Here is a 14,444-nt window from a genome sequence, read left to right as displayed (position 1 = left end):
CACCAGCTCAATCATCAGAAAGACCAAAAGCAGCTATTTGCACAAAGTAATGGACTGCTTCTGTAAAATTTTCAGACAACAGTGATTTTGCCATTCCTACACCACCAGGCTTGGAAACTCAGCATTTGACAGCTAAAGAATGGATTATTGTTTGTATATAAAATACTCAGTCATGGCCTAAAATATTCAGCGTGCACAAAAAGTGATTTTAAAATATTGTATTTGGTCAGTAGCAGACACCTTCTTGGAATAAAAATGGTGCCTACAGCTTTTTGCAATCTTGAAAGTACAGTACTGCTTTTGCTCACAAATAAAGTCGTGCAGTGCTAGACTAAAGGATTTGTCATTCTCCAGTGTTTTATTTTTATGAACCTCAGAAAGGTTCCCAGCAGTCCTGTCTCTTATCAAGAAGCTGCAGAAATCTGCAGCTTCATTTTAAATCTTGTGGTTGTCCTGTGCCTGAAAGTTTCTTGCAACAATCCAAGATTATTGTTCATTATAATAAGGGCCAGCACTTGAATTGCAAAGAGTGGCACCTTAAGTACATGTGGCTTTTAAATTATTACCTACAAAGCCAAGGACAAGGTTCTTTGTGTACTTGGAGATTAAAGGTCTTGTTGAAGAAGAGTGTTTGCTTATGCCATGTGCACAGGTACAAAGACATGTGGCTAAAGCAGGCTTGTTAACTATTGCAACAGGCAAAAGCAGAACAGAGAAGGGATGGAAAATTAAACCAGGTGTTTAGCTGAACTTGCCATAATGCCACTGACCACTGAGAGTACACAAACTTCTAATAAAATTCTCTTTTCATGCCATTTAAAAGGGGAAAAGGGGAAAAAATATGCATAATGGGGGAATAAACTTGTGAAAAATTGACTTGGAAAGGGAACAGATGCTGTTACCCAGCGACAGATGTCCAGCCCACAGACCCACTGCAGGACTGCTGCAACACCAGGTTAATGGTAAAGGAGACACTGAGGATTCTATGCAATTTTATAAGCCATTATCCCCGAAGGAAAACATGTTATAATTCAAATTTCCCAACAATGTTAAAAAGGAAGTCTCAAGCTGCAAGGGTCATGTTTGAAAGCTGTTACTGCCTTGTCCTGAACTGAATTACTGGGGCTCTTGGCTGCCAGCCTTCGTTCTACAAACAAATTCTGTTGTGATAGACTTTTTCCCACTTCAGCAAAGATTGTTTACAAAGAAAATCCAACCAGCTCTCTCAGTCTACCACTGAAATAGCAGGTCAGGGTTATTCTTCTCTAGATTTATTAGTCTCAGGTGCCTGGGTTTTGAATCAAAGACTGTCTCACTCCTTATTATGCTGGCAGCCTCGCACCAAGGCAGAGAGCTCAGCTGCCATGAAATTCGGGTATGGGCCATTTGACACATATTATACGGAAAGAGAGAGCTGCCCTGAAGTAAGTGTCTGTGGAAAAACTTGTTACTTCTTCTAATCTTGCAATTATCCTTCAGTATCTCCTCTTTTCCCCCTCTCTCAAGACGAAATACAAGTTTAAAACCACACTGGACAACTCTTCGGAGGTTTTTGTCATCTCTCTTGCATTCTTCAATAATTTTTCTCCCAGTTCACCAATGATTTTTCCACTTGCCAGTAGGATGCTTGATATTATTTCTTCTGAAAGCCTCTAGTATTCCTTACTGCATGGAATTACTTATTTTAGTATTGAATCCCTTTCTATTTTCAGAAAAAAACAAACCAAACCAAAGCAAAACACTCCTCTGCTTTGATTTATGTAAAAATAATTAACAGAAGAAGCTGATTTGGGGGAAAAAATCACACAGTCTCTATTCCAAGTCAAGGAGCAAGCAAAAACTTGGACATGGAAGTGCTCTTATGCACAACTTCTGCCCAAGAAAAGACATATTCATGCAGCTAACTCTGAGGGAGACTATACTTACCAAAGGTGAATGCCACAGCACTGCAAGTGGATGGAAAAGGTGAAATAAAACTGCAGCAGCCCTAAAGCCACAGGCCCACAGACCGTGTTAGGTGTTAGCACAACAAACCTTTTAGCTTTGTTTTGTCTGCCACTAGATGCTCACAGATCTCACAGATTATCACATTTAGTTTTTAGACCCTGTGGTTTTCACTCATGCAGTTTTAGGTTTCCAAGTTGAACAATTTCCCATGAGGGTGTTCACAATGAACAGGACTAACAGGAATGACAAGCTCTGCTATCATCTGTTCACTGTTGTCTTTTTTAAGGACCCTCATGAGAATCAACTATTCCTTCATTCCCTGTCATTAGCTCAGCCTGGTCTGGATGCCAACAAACGCAAGAGAAGCATCAGAGGAGATAAAAATTCATGATGTGGCAGCTGAGCACTGAAAACTAGTCCCCTTCCTCCAGTGAGGGAATGGTAACCACTGCAGAAAATCCTTCACTCACTCCAGGTTTTCACTGGTGTGCACCCATCTCCATCCAGTGCTAATGAGGTGAAGTACAGGCCAAGTGACACAAATAACCACTTCTTTTATAGTATTTTTCAGATTGGGAATCCAGTTAGGAAACCTGCAGTCCCAGTTACACTAATCTGAAGCGTCTGCCCAATCTGAATTTGAAATAGCTGGATTGCTAACAGGCACTTCATGTTAACTTTCAGGAACCATCAGATACAGCCAATTCTACCATTATTTTTCTCCCCTTCAGTTTCATCTTTCAAAAAAACCCCAAAAAAACCCCATGTCTTTTCTTGCTGTAAATTTAAGATAGTGAAGAAAACATTTTTTTAGGAGAGATAAAAATGCAGAAATGTAATGTGTAAAAGACAGTCAAGCTTTAATATATGACAGCAAATTGCCTAGGAAATGACAGTAAGTAGAAAGGACCCAGACACTCATCATATCCTCACTCCTCTTGAAATACACTTATTCATGCCAGAATTACACATTAGTCAAGGTCAAGGAACACCTCTCTATGAATGTGTAAGTGCAAGCACCTACCAGAAGAATTAGCTGCTCTCTTGGGACTTGGGGCCTGCTGAAAATGTTGAGTATGATGCACAATAGAGACCAAAAATTGAGAATAAAACCAGAAATAATTGAAGGAAATCTAAGTAAGACAAAGGAAGAATCTGCACACCAAGGAAGAGAGAAAGCTGAACCACAGCTTTATGCAGAAAACTTCCCTGAAAAAGGAGTTTAAGCTGAGGAAGCAGTTAAATTCTTGAACCAGGAAAGTGTAATGCCATAGCTGTTGGTTCCTTTCTGAGAGAAATAAGTTCTTTAAAAACCTGGAACCAGACAGCAGCTCTGATCAATCTGCAACTTGTATCACCATAAAACTTAGCTTATTAGGACTAAATGTCTTCTAGCAAAGGGCAAATGCAAAAGTTTTCACTTCTCTCTAGCCTGTATGATATCAGTGCTTTTTCCCCTTAAAACTGGGACTTGATCAAAAGAAGTTGTGCCTGCAGGAAGCTAAGAGGTTGCAGGGAGTGGATTTCAGGCAAGCATCCATCCTCATCATGGTAGGCTCAGCAGGAGTGGGCTCCACAACTGCAGCATCAGCACAAAAGGGCAATTAGATCATAAATTTAATTAAGAACCTCTGTGTGCTTCTTATGAGTGCTGAGAGCACCTGACACGTCCCAAAGAGCAAAACATGGTTGTTTGCCTCTTGAAAAAAGCAAGAGTAACCTGTGAGGAACCCAGTAAGTAAACTCCCAAGTGTCTGGCAAACACAGATTGTCTCATTTCCTGGCTTCCTGCCTTTCTTTTTCTCTTATAATGGAAGACACCTCAATGGTCTGTGAGTTCAATGCATGCAAGGAAAATACAGCATAACAAATATATCTGCTGCAAAAATCTCATGATGAAGGACCACTTGCCTGCATGTTTCTTAATAAGACAAATCCCTAATTGACACTGTGCTGTTATTACAGGTACATAACAGTGCAGCCTACCAAAGCATTGCAGCATTTCAATAATAATTTATGTTGTAAATTTATAATTAGTTTATAATAAGCCATTGTACAATGATAACAACCACTGCCTAGTAGCCCCTGGGCAAAACAGGTACTGCCACTAAAGAAGAGAAAGGAAAATTCCAAATAGCAATTGTCTCTATTGCTGTATTGCACATTCAGAGGAAGTTGCACAATTATTTGTGTGCTCACAGTAAAGACAGTTGCCTTTTTTTTTTTTAACCTAAAGTATTTCTAGGAAATACTGAGAGAGGTGATACTGCCTAAAATTTATTTCAGTGGTATGAGATGGTAATCCAAGGAAATGTCACTAATTATGATCCTGATGCTTAACATGTAAGACTACAAAGCAGACACAAGGTCTTTACAACATTTCACTTCAAAGAAACACAGAAATCCTGATGATGTATGGCTAACTTCCATTTTATTTTTGCTACAGAGATCACTTCCTTTTATTTCTTTTAAATTAGAAAATAATGAAAACAATCTCTGGACCTTACTTGTCATGGTTGAGAGACTAGGTCTTACTGACGAGCCAAGCAGTAAACTAAATATCCCAATTAATAAGATTTGACTTTAATAAATAACTTCCCCTGAGCACCTATTTCCCTATGGGATCTCCCATAACAAAAAAAAAAGAACAGTGAAAAATACAGTATTCTTGTTCTGAGTCAGTACAAAAATAACTCTCCAAGAGACTCCTTCTTAGTTTATAATTCCACCTTTCCAGGATTCTTCTTCTCCCTTTCCACACAAAACACTGTTTTTTGGGGTTTTTTTTGTTTGGTTTTTTTTCCCTGTTAAAAGTAAATCTGTTTCAGGTGAACAATTGTGGGTAATTGCCAAAAAAAGAGATGGGACACTAACATTGCCACTTCCCTTTTAACAGCTGTAGCTTCATATTAGCTGCCAGTTGTAATTAAGCAGGGAAAACTGACAGCAGCACCACCACAGGATCAGAGGGGCCTGGCTGTGATTAGTCATAAAGACAAACATTTTAAGGTAGTTTTGAATGTGTGGTAGGAAGAGTGGCAGATCATTGGGCTGCTGTGAATTTTGTACCTGTTGGAAACTACAGTGCTGATTAATGAATTGGGAATGAAGTAGATCTCCAGAGGAAATCCATTTTCTTCAATATAAGAGCAAAACAACCCTGTCAATATTTAGGAAAGAAGTTTCCTGAAAGCTGCTCAGTTTGTTTCCACAGCTTCTGTCTGGAGCCTCCCTGCCATCCTATGTGTTTCATTGCTCATGGTACTCAGGTGACTAAAAGCCATATTACAACTGGCTGGATGCAACTTCAGACCTCTTGGGATGTTAAGAACTGCACCCAGAATTTGCCTCATTCTGGCAAGATGTTGCCACCTTCTCACAATAAAAAGTACAAGTGATTTCTTCATACAGCTGGAAGATCATAAGTCAATAGGTTCACAGCACCCAATATAAGAAATCCTGAAAAAACTCCTTTAATACCAGGAATTAGAATGAGGATGGAAGGTCAAACTCCTCCGTAGAGTGGGCACAAGCTCTGCAAAAGATTTGTTCCTTCTCAGCATCACTTAATCCCCAGAATTACAGTGTGCATCTGAGGAAAAATAAACAAGTACACAATTCCCTCTTTTCTTGCAGAGAAGACAATCCTTTTCCTTCAGTACAAATTATATACCTTGCACACAAAAAGGGAATACAACACATACTGCCCATAACTTATTGTTAAACTTGAGAATAGCTTGCCATTAAACATGCAGAAATTATTTCACCCTCCTTAATATTAAGACAGTGACTTTTCTTGCAAAGGAGACTTACAAATATATATATTTTTTTTAATAATACATTCTCTCACACTTCTGTGTGTAACAAGTGGAATACATTTCAGAAGTTACAATTCTCCCACTTTGTCCTCCAATGGCATCAAATTTTTATAGGCCATTAGCTGCCAAAACTGAAAACTCTACAAAAATATAAACAGATTCCTTTCTTTAAGAAATGTGAGCAAGGCCATCATAACCCCTTCAGAGTTAGAAGTTTGAATTCCTGGTTCTAAATATTTAGGAAGCCATAAGCAGTGTCATTCTGCTGGAGGGGCTGGATGTCTCTGTTTCTTTTGGCAAAAGAGCACACACTCCAGAGGTAGGAGAGCAGCTTTGGCTGTACCATTATTAGAGTTATTCAAAGATCTTGGCAAGATCTTTAGTAAAGCAAAAAAATAAATAATTAGCATTTATAAGTTAATAAAAAAACAGAGGGGAAGGTAAGTGTACATATCATGATTTCAAAATGTATTACTGCATCTGCAAAATGCCACACATCTCTTCATACTTCACCTTTAGATCATCTCACTTAAAGCTCATGTTCAATTTCTTTCCAAATTTATTTTCTCCCAAGTTGCATTTGTCTTGGGCATAACTGATTATGCACCTAAAAATTCTACTCACACACCAGAAATAAAAAGCTTCTTCCCATGGTAATGCAAGTTTGTGAGTCTTCAAGTCTTGCTTGACTTGAAAAATCCTGAAAAAGATGTCTCTTTTGCTCAGAAGTGTTAACATAAACATGTAATGTGTTTCCACAAATCACTAAAGATTTAGTTATTCACAGAGGGCATATCCAGAATATTATTAACTTGTTTCAGCCAAGGAAGAGCCCAGAATTGCCTCCCTCTTCATCTCCAGCAACAGTTAGAAAGCCCTGAGCACTAAATGCGAAGGAAATGTTTACACTGAGGACTCAACTCTGACATTAATGTGGTGTGTTTCAGAAATAGTTCACATTTGCTTTCTTAAATACATATTACTAGTTTGTGCTGACTAACTTCATACTTGAAAGTTTTCTCACATGGGTAGAAAATAGCTATTCTCTTAATTTCCTTCAATACAGAAACTCCCAGCACTACAGTAAATAGAAAAGGTTGCAAGACTGGCCTGTAAATTTTTATCTCCCCAAGACTCTTGCTCTTCTTGCATTTAATTTATTCTTTGAGGTGTGAGCACAACAGTGCCCAGCTTTGAGGCCAAAAAGCCACAACCAGCTCCAAACTTTCATTCCATGATGTGGAAGCGACCACCTAGAACCAGCACACTCCCACGTGCTGCCCTGCCCAATGGCTCTGCAGACCATCTGCTGTGGCCTCAGGAGCAGACAAATGCCTGGCCTGGAAAACGGCCAAATCTCATTTTCTGCAGAGCAAACCCTGAAACTCCTTTGAGTAAAGCATGTGTATAATGGTGTTTATGATTTTATAGCAGCCAGGCAGTCTGAGCAGCAAGGTGTCAAATACACAACACAAACAATTTCTTTCCTATTATCTGTCCCCCAAGTCCTCCCAGGGGCTGCAGGATACCAGCTGCTCCATGCCAGAAAGGGATTATTCTGAACAGCCTCTGGGAGTCACTGGAACATTCCCAGCACTGTCATCTACCCTGCCAATTTCATCAGGACACTCTGAGGACTGCCAGATACCCTCAAGGCACTTCAGCATCTCAGTCAAACGAGGAGCCAGTACACAGAATCTTAAAATCATACTGCCACCAATCAAGTGTCTAAATGCCAAAATGCAATTCATCTGGGTACTAAGAAGGTATTAAGAAAAAATAAGCTCACTTACTATGTCAAACTCAGTAATATTGATTCTAGCTTGTTTACACTTCCTTGCATTTCATAATCTACCCAGTCAACTCTCATTTTCATTCATTTAAAAGACCTAACATAATATTTTAAAGACCATGAAGCTGCTGCTGCCCCTTGCCAGGAAAGAAGCCCATCATGTAGGCTGCCCTACCTTGACCTCACCGGCATTAGGGAGCAGGGAGCATGGAGAGCCACAGAGCAGAGCTTGCTGTGAAGGTTTTCAGCAGTGGGAATTACCATCAAAGCTGGATGCAAGTTTTGTGCAGCTGAAGAATCCTGGGAGAAGACAAGATTATGTGTGTAGCTCTTCAGGAAGGAAGCCCGAAAAGGTAATAACTTTGTAGGGCCTATTGAAAAGAAATATCTTGGGTTTTCTCATGAATATGACATAGGACTTTAATGCCAGGCATTTGTCACTTTGCTGTGTGCATGGCCTCTAGAGCTGTCCAGCTGACAAAACCACAGCCCAACTAGATGATCTTTAGAGGTGCCTTCCAACCCAATACAGTCTATGATTTTATGACAATACATTCTAAATAGACCAGTACATTATTCTTAAGACTGCCACATGGCAGGCAGGTTTACAACAGCAATGGAACCCAGTCCCAGGCATCCCTGGGACTCACCCTTCACAAATCAGGATGATATAGATCATGCTACTGTGTGATCAGAACTGAACAATACATTGTGTCACTTTCCATCTGCGTGTATTTTAGGAGCAGATTTTCTTCTGAAGAATATAATTTGGTTCCCCATTATAGATAACTGGAATGTGTTTTCTCTCAGTGCAATGGCCAGTAAAATGAAACACAGAAGGACATGAAAAAAAATCATCAAAGCACCTAATTTTTTTCTTTCCCTGCTCAGGCCCGTACTCTGATTCACTTTTTCTACTTCACTGTCTATATACAAGCAATTTGACAATAGCTCAGACAATGCTTACTCATAATTTTTATTGGGTAAAGCATGCCCTAGAGTGAAAGAAGTAATAATGAAGGCAATTCATTAAGAATAATTACCAAAAAAGAGTATGAAATACAAAGTCACTACACCATAATATGCTTCTCCAAAGAAGCATGTCTCCCAGTAAAGAAATAAACACAGCTCAACTGTTAAAATTAATCAAGCCATTACATGGATATTTCATCTGGCTTTGTTTATCAGAAAGCAAATCTATTCCTTCTCTGCAAGCTTCTTCCCTGCAAGCCTCTTCCCTGCAAAATCTCATTTTACTCTTCTGCATAAAAAAATGTTTCAAGGACAAAACCAATGTAATTAGTCACCTCCACAGATACAGGCCAAGGAATCAATCTTCTCAGTTTAACTTTGAGCCCACCTAAGGTTCATGTAAGGTTTCTTTACCTAATTTGCTAAATCAAACCAGTCCTGAAACATTTGCAGTAGCAGAGACTATCTTCTGGTCCTGTCTTTTATTGAAAAATCACTGAGGAGTACTAGAAACACATTCAGATGTTCAGCACGTGGCTAAACATGGCCCAATCTTCCTTGAACATAAGAAAAGGTAAGGCTGCCAACTTCAAAAAGTAAAGGAAAACATGAGAAACAGAGCATGTGCTACCAACCATTCCTTTTGGTTTTATTTTTAAATAGGAGACATTTCTCATTAATAGCTTTGGGGTTAACTAGGGTCGATACAACCCCCTAGACTCAAGACGAAGTACAATGTATCATTCACCAAATCAAGAGCTTCTCTAGGAGAACCAGATAAAGCAGAACTGAGGTTGCAGGGCACACATGGAGTTTCAGATAATGTAAGTGAAAGATAAGATGTTTCCCCCCCCTCCAATATTGGCTACTACACGTGGCTGAATAATGTATTTTTTGGTGCCATCTTGCTCTTCTTTGCAGCTATAGCCCTGGTGCTTCCCCCCAGCCTGTAGGGAAGTTGAGCACTAGACAAAGGGCAGTGTGCCCAAGTGTCATCATCTCCTTGAACACTGCAGGAGCTCTACAGACTCTCAGTCCTCCCACATTTCTTATTTCCAGAGGATTCCCACACTGCCTTAGAGCAATTTGGCTGTCTTAACACTCATTAAATACTGTAAAACACAATAATAGCACAAACGGTAAGAAATTATAGGCTCTTGTCACGAATTCTGTGCAAATCTTGATGGTATTGATCCAATGACACTTTAAACCAACCAGTATTTGTTCAATACTCAGTAGGATTCAGCACAAAGGTGCATGCTGAAGTAGTGCAATAAATGCTTCATTGTCAAGAGAGTCAAAAGCAGTAGGACAGATCTTTTTAATTGCTTTTTCCATATGAATCATTGAGTCCTTGAGTAAGCTTTCCTTATGGCTTGAATTGCTATGACCCTTCTGCTTCAAAGCAGAAATGATAGTGTCCGAACACCCCTTGCTTCAACACACCCAAGACTCATTATCCCATTAGAAAGTATTTTACTGGACATGAGGTTATTCTCAACATCTTGCCATCCTTACCATGTTTTGCAATTGCTGACAACTTCCTTCAGAAGAAAAAGGGCACTGTCATTGTGATTGAGATAGAAATTTGGTAATGCTGAAGCCTTCTTCCTATGACCAATTTGAGATTAGGTATGTAAAAGGAGAGCCACAGACCTTCAAATCCCAGAAAAATTTTAGGTGGCAATTAGCAAGTTAGTATTGAGAGGTGACATCCACTATCACTCCAATTAGGCTACAAATAGTGAAATATACTTTTCCCCTTCTGTAAAAAGCTAGAGCTGCACAAGATCTCAAGTCAGCTTCTTCACAACTCTTCTTTCCAGAAACATTAGTAAAGCAACATTTTCTTGCCAAGAGCACTCTTGACAACTTTTCTACAACATAATAAAACGTGGGAAATTACCAAAATCACTATTAACTCTTCCACAGGGTACAAGGAAATATATCATGTTGATGTCTATAGAAAGTTATGAGATAAAAACCTGGTGCTAAAGAATCACTTTTACGAAATGTTCAACTGAAGGAAGATTGAGGTTTATAATTCACACTTGGTGTTTTCTGTAACAAAAGGCTCAATAAACCACTCTGTACTATAGCAGTTGCCTCCAAACCCATAACCAACCCAAAGTCAGGTCTCAGATGTTTTGGCCATACCCAAGGATAGAGGACAGTGAGTGACAACACCCCCTCCAAATAGGGAGAACAGTTTGGTAAAAGAATAAATTTGTACAAGCTGTTGTGATTAAAATCCCTGTTGTGGCTACAGAGTCTTCATAAAGCTACTAGAAACCAAATAAAGATGAAAAGCCCAGTGAAAGCCAGTAAACAGGATTCCTTCAGACTCACCAAATCACCATTTACATCTACAGAATCTCTCTGGTTTGAAATTCTCTAGATCAACTCATGATGAAACCCGTAGCAGAAGCTTCTATTTTCTGAACTAAACTATAAATGTCTGTTTTTACTCACTTCCCCAATTCAATGCTTGGATATTTTGTGATACTCACCATGGCTTACAGACACAGGCAAGGTAAGATTTGTAGGTAAATAGTAATGGGTGTATTAGACCAAGTGACACAACCTGAAGGACAGCAGAGGCACAGAAGACCTTTGTAAACCAGAGATGGGAAGGCTACTCTTGTATACTCTTTTTGACTTTGTAAATCTGCACTTCTTCAGAGGAGTTCATAGGAGTCCAGTCTATGTCCCAAGTCATGCATTCCTCACTCTTAAGAAAAAGATCTGTCCTCCCTTCCAGTTTTTATTATGGCCCAGCCACTATTTCCAAATGTTCTGCATCATAGATTTCTTGTCTTTGAACCTATCAAGCCTACTAACAGTTTTCTCTGAACCCAGGATCACTGCCATAAAGTCCAAGTGGTACACAACATCTGACACTACATTTTATAGATTTGTGTTGAGGAGCACTGCAGGAAAGCTGACTATCCACCTCCTACTCACAGTGGCACTCTGCATCCTGCTGAGAGGAAACACACCTTTCTAGTTTATACTTAGAAAAACCAGAAATTTGGGGCCCAAGCAGAAAAATCTAGCTGAGAAACACCTACCTGCGAGTTACTATTTCAAAAGAGAAACTCAGTAGCACTAAGTCAGAGAGGTGTGGGAAATCCTGTGGAGAGGAAACCCAGAGAGACCTCTCTTTCACAGTATCCTTCCTACCTCTGTCTGTTGTCTTGCACCTTTCCAATGAGAACACTTTTTTTTTCCTCTTCTGAGATTATGGCAAATACACAGAACAATTTACATGATATAATCAGAGGTTAGAATAAAAGAAGGCAGGAAAAACAGTTGGTACAAAAGATAGAATTTAAAAAGACAGCTTTCTGCACATTTTTAAACTCTACCCAGCTGAGAACAACTCAGTAGGAGGTGTGGAGATGTTTTATTTTGTATGCCAGATATCTTGAACAAGATCTTGAGTCTTGGCCTCTACAGCTAATGACTACCTTAAGAATCTGTTATCAGTTAGCATAAGGTAGACTCATATTGTAAAATCTCCAAGATGCAATACAGGTAAGGGGAGAAGCTGGCCCATAAAGAAAATAAATATTGAACAAGTGGGATAAGGAAACTCTTAAGATACTTTTTAGCTTATTTATTGCACTGGGAGACTGGTGAAAAAAGGGTTAACCTTAGAAGTATGTACTGCTTACCCTACTATCAGCATGCTCAGTGGATTTCTTATGCAAGCTGCTGTGAAAACAGTTTGGTAAAAAGAAGTAGGGGACCTAAGTGTGCATTTTGTTGCTTTAACAATAGCAGGTATTTATACCATTTGCCTTTGTCATCATGAAATAAGACTTTGAAACAAGGTGAAATTGAAATAGCATTTCTGAGGAATGATAAATTGCAGGTGAAACCTAGAGTGTTAAATGGAGAGGGGAGCATTCAATATAGTTTTGATGATAGCTGGAAATGTCAGAGAATAAAGGAAAAAAATGTACAAAGCATATACACATATACCCTTGGTATGGTATCTTTTGACTCTTGATGAATCATACTGAATATCTTTTCACACTGAACCAGGCTCCTGTGTGCAGTCTAGCTGGCCAGCATGCTCTCCAGGAATGAAGTGATGTTGGTTACATCAACAGAACCCAAAGATCAACCTGATAAAATTCATGTCTGCAAATAATACCGAGTGATATTAAAGGGGGTGAGCAAATACAAACATGTATGCATTTGTGTTCTTTTGTAGGAAAAAAACCAGGCATATATTGTGTGAGTAAATCTCAATAATGTGCTCTGACCTGTAAATGAGTATCAATGACCCAGAGCCTAAAAACACTTTATAGTGTTAACAGCACATCTGTATATACATGTACTTGCAGAAATAGATTAAATTCTCACAAGTTTTTCTACATCAAGTTCTGATAGAAAATTCATGTTTCATTTCAAGATGTGGTGTTAGTAGAAATTTATGGTTTTTTCTTCAGGTTATATGCAAATATACTCCAAAATGTTGGGACATCAGGCAGTGTTAACCCAGCAGCACTGATGCTGTGGATGCTTTGGCAGTCATGGTTTGCTGCAGGTAGTGCTCACTCTTATTTCATCAATCCTTTTAGAACTTCTGGAGAGAAACAGCACTGAATTCCAAGTCTGTGAAGAAGATACCACTGGTGGGAATGACAGAGGAATAGTTTCTGTTGCCTGCTGGAAGTATGAAAAACGCAATCAATTAAATGGATTATGGTGACGACACCAAGCCGGGTGGTGTGGTCGACACACTGGAGGGAAGGGAAGCTATCAAGATGGACCTTGACAGGCTGGGGAGGAGGGCAGATGGCAAAGTCATGAAGTTCAATAAGGCCAAGTGCAAGGTCCTGCACACGGGTTGGGGCAAACCCAAGCACAACTAGAGGCTGGGTGGAGAATGGATTTAGAACAGCGCCAAGGAGAAGGCCTTCCAGGTGTTGGTTGACGAGAAGCTCGATGTGAGCCAGCAATGTGTACTTGCAACCCAGAAACCAACTGTGTCATGGGCTGCATCAAAAGAAGCATGACCAGCAAGGCCAGGGAGGGGATTCTGCCCCTTTACTCTGCTCTGGTGAGACCCCACCTGGAGTACTGTGTCCAGTACTGGAGCTCTCAAAACAATAAGGACATGGAGCTCCTGGAAAGGGTCCAGAGGAGGCCACAGAGATGATCTGAGGGCTGGAGCAGCTCTGCTCCAGAGACAGGCTGAGAGTTGGGGTGTTCAGCCTGGAGAAGAGAAGGCTCCAGGGAGACCTTAGAGCACCTTCCAGTGCCTGAAGGGGCTCCAGGAAAGCTGGGGAGGGGCTTGGGACAAGGGCAGGGAGGGATGGGATGAGGGGAATGGATGAAAACTGAGAGAGGGAGATCGAGGTTGGACATGAGGAGGAAATTCTTTGCTGTGAGGGTGGTGAGACCCTGGAACAGGTCACACAGAGAAGCTGTGGCTGCCCCATCCCTGAAGTGTTCCATGCCAGGTTGGATGGGGCTTGGAGCAACCTGGTCTAGTGGGAGGTGTCCCTGCCCATGCAAGGGAGCTGGAACTAGATGATCTTTCAGGTCCCTTCCAACCCACACAAGTCTGGGAGTCTATGATTGTTCTTTCATAGAATAATCAATTAGCTACTGTTTTCTATTTTAAAGTGTGAAAAGTGAGGAGAAAAAATGAAGGTCATGTTTTGTTTTGTACTGCAGCTAACATGGATGAATCACTGTTTTTATTACAAAGGGAAGGGATTGAAAAACAAGTATTATAAGCAGTACAAAATACCATCATCTACCAGATAGTAAATTTCTTTCTGTATGTTTGCAGCAAATCTTTTGAATTGTATAGCCAAAGAAGTTTCCTGATTACTCTGAAAGAGGGGTTAGTGCCAGGGACAGCAGAAAAACTTATTTTCTTCTCTCACGAAAAT

Source organism: Apus apus, chromosome 4 (assembly GCF_020740795.1).
Source record: "Apus apus isolate bApuApu2 chromosome 4, bApuApu2.pri.cur, whole genome shotgun sequence".
Lineage (NCBI taxonomy): Eukaryota > Metazoa > Chordata > Aves > Apodiformes > Apodidae > Apus > Apus apus.
Note: the sequence above shows the minus strand (reverse complement) of the source record.